Source organism: Crocuta crocuta, unplaced genomic scaffold (genome assembly GCF_008692635.1).
Source record: "Crocuta crocuta isolate KB4526 unplaced genomic scaffold, BGI_CrCroc_1.0 scaffold586, whole genome shotgun sequence".
NCBI lineage: Eukaryota > Metazoa > Chordata > Mammalia > Carnivora > Hyaenidae > Crocuta > Crocuta crocuta.
The window spans coordinates 3,118,364-3,124,363 of NW_027532407.1; the positions used below are offsets into that span (position 1 = coordinate 3,118,364).

At 47.0% G+C, this 6,000-nt stretch overlaps 1 protein-coding gene across 1 annotated transcript in view; it reads right to left on the reverse strand.

The window, feature by feature from the left end:
• RUBCNL (rubicon like autophagy enhancer) overlaps positions 1 to 4,626 on the reverse strand; it is a 44,293-nt gene extending 39,667 nt beyond the window's left edge. Inside the window, exon 1 of the mRNA XM_077778751.1 lies at positions 4,608 to 4,626. The gene's annotated coding sequence lies outside the window, so the exon portion shown is untranslated. The remainder of the gene's footprint in view (positions 1 to 4,607) is intronic.
• Between the last annotated feature and the right edge of the window lie 1,374 nt (positions 4,627 to 6,000).

Below are 6,000 nucleotides of genomic sequence, written 5' to 3' on the forward strand. Positions count from 1 at the left end.
ATGTAGTTAGAAACAATTGATAGAATTTCTTGCATTTGCTTTAAACGGTTTTTTTATTTTAAAAAATTTTTAAATCGTTATTTATTTTTGAGAGAGAGAGACAGAGCACAAGTGGGGAGGGGCAGAGACAGAGAGGGAGACACAGAATCTGAAATAGGCTCTAAGCTCTGTGCTGTCAGCACAGCTTGATTTGGGGCTCGACCTTGGAATGGTGAGATCATGACCTAAGCCAAAGTCGGATGCATAACTGACAGAGCCACCTAGGCGTCCCTGCTTTAAATTTTTTTAAATGTTTATTTATTTTTGAGAGGGAGAGACACAGAGTGGAGCAAGAGAAGGGCAGAAAGAGAGGGAGCCAGAATCTGAAGCAGGCTCCAGACTCAGAGCTGACAGCCTAGAGCCCAATGCAGGGCTCAAACTCACCAACGTTGAGATCATGACCTGAGCCAACGATGGATACTTTACTGACTGAGCCACCCAGCCGTCCCTCTTGCGTTTGCTTTAGAATAATATAGTGGGAAGTGCCAGTGGGGGATATGGATAAAACCCAACTGGCCATGCTGATAATTGTTGAAAATGAGAGAAGGATACATGTACTATTCCCTCTGCTTTTAAGTTTGAAAGTTTCCATAAGCAAACTCCCTCGGTAAAAGTTAAAAAAAACAAAAACCAACAACAAACAAAAAACCCTTCACATTTGCAATATCTGTCCACGTGTCCCTGAGTTACCTCTCTGACCTCTTTATCTACCACCTCTATATCCCTACACCTCTATACCCTTCCGCAACCTTCCCCTATACTCCTCTGTAGTCTTCTGCACCCCCACCTTTATTCACATTTACCTTTGGAATGAGACTTTCCTCATCACCCTTTTTAAAACTGCATCCCTAAGGTGCATACCGTCCTCATTTATTGCCCTATTTTTCTTTCTCCAGAGCACTCACCTATTACCTTAGTCATCGTCATCAGTTCATAACTAACACGTGCGTGACATTTACTAGATGCTGAGCACTGTTCTAGGTTTCTATAGACACACACACCCACAAACACTTGATCCCTTTAACAACCTACGAGGTAGATACAACAACACTAGTTTCATTTTACAGATGAGAACCCGAGGCACAGCCTATAAGTGGAGCATTTCACACCCAGGCAGTCTTGTGCCCAGTACATTCTTACCCACAACAGCACAGGGATGAAGGAAAGACCTTTAAACCTCAAGGATTCAAACATTTCTGCAGAATATCAAAGTTTATCAAGCACAAAGTAGCTGCTGGCAATGTCAGCGGCCTTGGCCCAAATCGCCACAAACGCCAAGAGTTTAAACTAAGAGTGAGCCATCAGAACAAAACAACACAAGACAAAAAAACAAAACAAAACAGATTTTATATATGTCATAGGACAGTTCAAGTGATCTGACAGTTTAAAACACCCTTGAAATGTGCATAAATAAAAGCTCAAGTCTCCTGACCTATCGCATTTAAAATAGCTGTCCTAAATTCCAAAGAAAGAAAGAGAAAGTAGGGAGGTACTTTACATATGTTTCCAGGACACTTGTTTCCTGACCCACTATAGATTGTTGAAATAAAAGAATGTAGAAAAGTGTAAGGATTAAAAAAAAAAAAACCCACACCGCCCTTCAGTTTTCATCATGTGAAATCAACTGGAGAAGAGCACCTATTGGCCGTGGGTGCTTTTCAATGTCACCTGCCCCAAAAACTCTGACGTCTAATTTACATTTATCTCTTTCAATAAATGTAAAACTAAGGATCCAAGAACAGAACTAAAATACGTTTTTTACTTTTTAGTGTTTATATATTTTTGAGAGAGAGAGTGCGGGCGAGCCCAAGCAGGGGAGGGGCAGAGAGAGAGGGAGACACAGAATCTGAAGCAGGCTCCAGGCTCCAAGCTGTCAGCACAGAGCCAGACGCAGGGCTCGAACTCACTAGCTGTGAGATGATGACCTGAGGCAAAGTTGGACACTTAACCAACTGAGTCACCCAGGTGCCCCTGAACTAAAATATGTTTTTAAGTCATTTTCAAACATTAGTTGTTGAGCAGATCATATTTAAGTGTGTAGATCATCTCAGCTTCTCCTTTGTCATTTTCCAGCCAACTGTTAATGATGACAAAAACACTTGCCTCTGAAACTTCCTTTTACCTGCTGGCAGTATTTCCCTTTCACAGCTCACACTTCGCGTTCCAGTGAGAAATAAAGCATCCATTCAATATAGGATTATTATTACTATCTTGTGGATGAGAAAACTGAGGCCCAGGAAGAAGAAGTAAAGACCACATAGCAAGGCAGCAGCAAGCTCAGGATTCGGACCCTGGAAACTTACTCCAAAGCCCCCTGTCACCATCATGTTGCCTGCGTGTGGGGGATAAAACACAGTGCAAAAATTAAGGGGGAAAAAAAGAGCCCCAATCAAATATAGTTTTTAGGCCAATCTGAGAAATTCCTCACTTACTAGCTGTGTGACCTTGGGCAAGGCACTTAACCTTTCTGTGCTTCAGTTTCTTTACAGATTGTTTTGAGAACTTAACGAATTATAACATGCATATCTCAGTCTGGCACACAATATTCCGTAAGAGTTAACTTTTCATCATCATCAGTGTTATTTTACAAAGATGTACAGTCCAGTATATGACAGCACAATTAAGGAGACCTAGTTTTATTTCCCAACTTTGTAAATGAGTCATCTTTCAAGTCCACTTAATTAAAATGAAAAACTGGGGCACTTGAGTGGCTCAGTCAGTTAAGCGTCCAACTTCAACTCAGGTCATCATGATCTTGAGGTCTGTGAGTTTGAACCCCACATCAGGCTCTGTGCTGACAGCTCAGAGCTTGGAGCCTGCTTTGGATTCTGTGTCTCGTTCTCTCTCTGCCCTTTCCCTGCCTATGCTCTGTCTCTCTCTGCCTCTCAAAAAAAAATATTTAAAAAAATGAAAATGAAAAAACAATCAGAGGTCCTGGTGACACGGACTTGGGTACCTTACTTAACTCTTTAAAAAAAATACAATATGATTGATACACAGGCATTAGTATTGCTCATGTTTATAATCTCTGGAAGGCTAGACAAGCTTATTTAAAAAGAACTGCTTAAAGTGTAACAGTAACGCAACCAACCATGTGACTCTCTCCATATGAGAAATATGAATCTAAATTTAGCAACAAGGGAAACTATTCAAATTTGGCACAGCTATTATTTGTGTGCCCTCTGACAGGTGGGGAAGATGTGTTAGCAAGCACATGTACTCTTTCTGTACCTCTTTGCGTATCTTCCTCTAAAGGCCATTCAAATTAAAATGCTTATCCTTGCAGGTTTATCCTTGGCTCTGTCAGAGTTCTTCCTGTGTGGGAAAACGACTCCAACTTTAGAAAGCTCGTGATGTTTTCAGAGTCATGAAGAGCATCTCAGATCAGTTCTAACCCCCAGAGGCCATGACCAGTTTTCATCAACTTTCCTAGCATCTCCGTCAGGCCCTAAAGAAGATGAGGAAGGCACAGTTCCCGTCCCCTGATGTCACACCGATGCGCAGCGTCAGGTAGCAGTGCTGGGAAGAGGGGGCAGAACAACACACTGAGGAACAGCCACAACCCGATACTGTGGACAGGTAAGCAGCGAAGTGCCAGCACTACCCTAAAGTTACTGCCTTACCTCTGCCCCAAACAAGGGTCTGCTGGTGGCCAGGGCAAGGTGTGGGCAGCAACGTGGCGATACCTTGATTTATGGAAACCACACTTCAGCTGGTCAAAACTCTACTCTCCCTCCAGTTACCTTCCAAACCGTCCAGTGAGGTAGGGCAGGGACCCTCCTACTTCTCACGCAAGCAAGGTTCTCGACTTTGCCCAAACCTCACTGGTATTCAGCCTTTTAGGACAGAGTCCACGGAACCCAAGTTGGACGACCCTCACTCAATCCTCTGCGCTTTCCCAACACACCTCCAGTTCAAAGATCCTTCCAAGTTACACTGCAGTAACATGGAAAGCACGGTTCGTGAATACACCCCTTCCTCGTTGTCTTGATTCCCACTCGGGCTACATAACCCCTCTTCTGGAGGTTCTCCGCATTCTCCTTGCAGACATTATCAACGTGGCAGGAGGGGGTGGCAAGCCTCAGCTCGTGGCCACAGGCAGGCTGGAGGGGGTGGCGGTGGGGAATCGCACCAATTCCGCTTTCCCCGCCACCGCAGGGTCAGCAGGTGGACTTCTCAGTGGGGGCTCGGGCCACACAACCTGCCGCGCCCTCGTGCTCTAACCCAGCTCGGTTAAGTAGCAGAAAGTTTATGGTTTTTTGCCACCAGACATCCAAACATAGGTGTGGGTGTGTTGGGAGGGAGTCCTCCGCGGGCCCTCGACATCTGTGTGCGCGCTTTTGGGGAACCGAGAAAACCCAGCGCTTCCAGGAGCACAGCGCCTGGGACCACGCAGAGCGCAGGCTTTGGGCTCACTGACCGTCGCCCAGCGCTAAAGAGCCCCGAGGTTCGGCTCCTGAGCCCTCNCCCGGCGCGCTCTCAGGCTCGCGCAGGCAGCCCTGGCGTCCCTCGCCCCACCTCACCCCTGCAGCAGCCTCGCCCTGCCCGCGCGCCCCAGGCCCGCTCACCCCCGTTCGCTGGGTGAGCNGCTGGGGGCCCAGGCGCAAACGCGCTTTCGGGGGTTGAAATACGGAGATAACGCGCAGACCCGGTGGGCATGAATTCCCAGCCCCAGGAGCCCGGGCAGCGGTGTTTGGCGTTCAGTGCAGTTGCCTGAGATAAGGAGTGAACTTCCCGAATACTTGGGATTCGTCCGCTCGGAGATCTACGCGCCCAACCGAGACCTAAAACTTGCCCCGAGCGTGACCTCAGCTGGCTGCTCCGCGCGAAGCCCGACGACGAGGACTTCCCTGGCCGCCTCCTACCTAATCACCACCCTGTGCTCTGGAAGCGAGGGTTGGCGGTCTCGTCGCTGCTGCGCCGCGGTTGCATCCAGATCCAGGTGGACGCTGGGGAGAAGCTGCCAACCCAAATAGGAAGCTTTCACACTTGGAAACCGAAGCCCTGACCGTTAGCAGGGCTGAGTGCACGATGTCTCTTCACCCCTAGAGAGGCCGAACGCGCTCCGCCAGCGCCCCAGTCTCTCTTGGGGAAAGAATCTCAGAGTTATCTGCCCCGGTAACAACAGGCAGGTGAGCAGGCCCAGGATTACTTAAAAGGATCCCTTCTGCAGGATGAAACAACCGCAGTGCAGCCTCCTTGGTTCTGGGGCTTTGTCCTGTGTCACTTCCAGGTTGTGGGGCCAGCTCAAGGGTATGCTGGGCTTTATTCGCTCGATGTCTCTTTGGAACATCCCCTCCCTGGCACAGCCTGGACTGGAGCGGCTCAGGGGCGGCGTCAGGTGGTCTCTGCTCTCTTGGAAGACAGGAGGATCCAGTGTCAAAGTCTGGTGAACACTAGCTGTCAGTCACCCCACTTACATTGAGCACAGCGTGTTTGGAGCCTAGAACAGCTTAGATCTGAAAAGACTCTGAACTTTTGGGGTTCTGCTTCAGGTATTCAGATCAGCTGAAGGCAGACTGGGGAGGGTTTACATTAAACTAAAAAAAAAGTTTGTAGATGTGCGCTGCTCGGCTATGTATTAGGTACATTTACAAATTATTTTTGAGCCATCCTATCAATATTCCTGAGAATAACAAATCATTTGTTTCCACAGATTCTTCCTCTGTGTCTTAAAGAGGTTAAGTTACTTGCCCAAGGTCACACAGTTAGTAAAGCACAGTTAGGTTCTGAAGACCGATGTGTCTAGCAACCAAACCTTATGTCAATTTCCACCACGCTACCCAGAAAAATAATGAAATTGAGGGGCAAAGCAAGAGAATTTTCAAGCAATAATTAAAAAAGGAAAGGAATTGGGAGGGAGTGGAAAGAAAGAATGTCATCCAAAGTAAACCAGCAAGTCTACTGTTCAAAGAAAAAAATAAACAAAAAACAAACCATACTAGGTGGTAGACAGGAAAT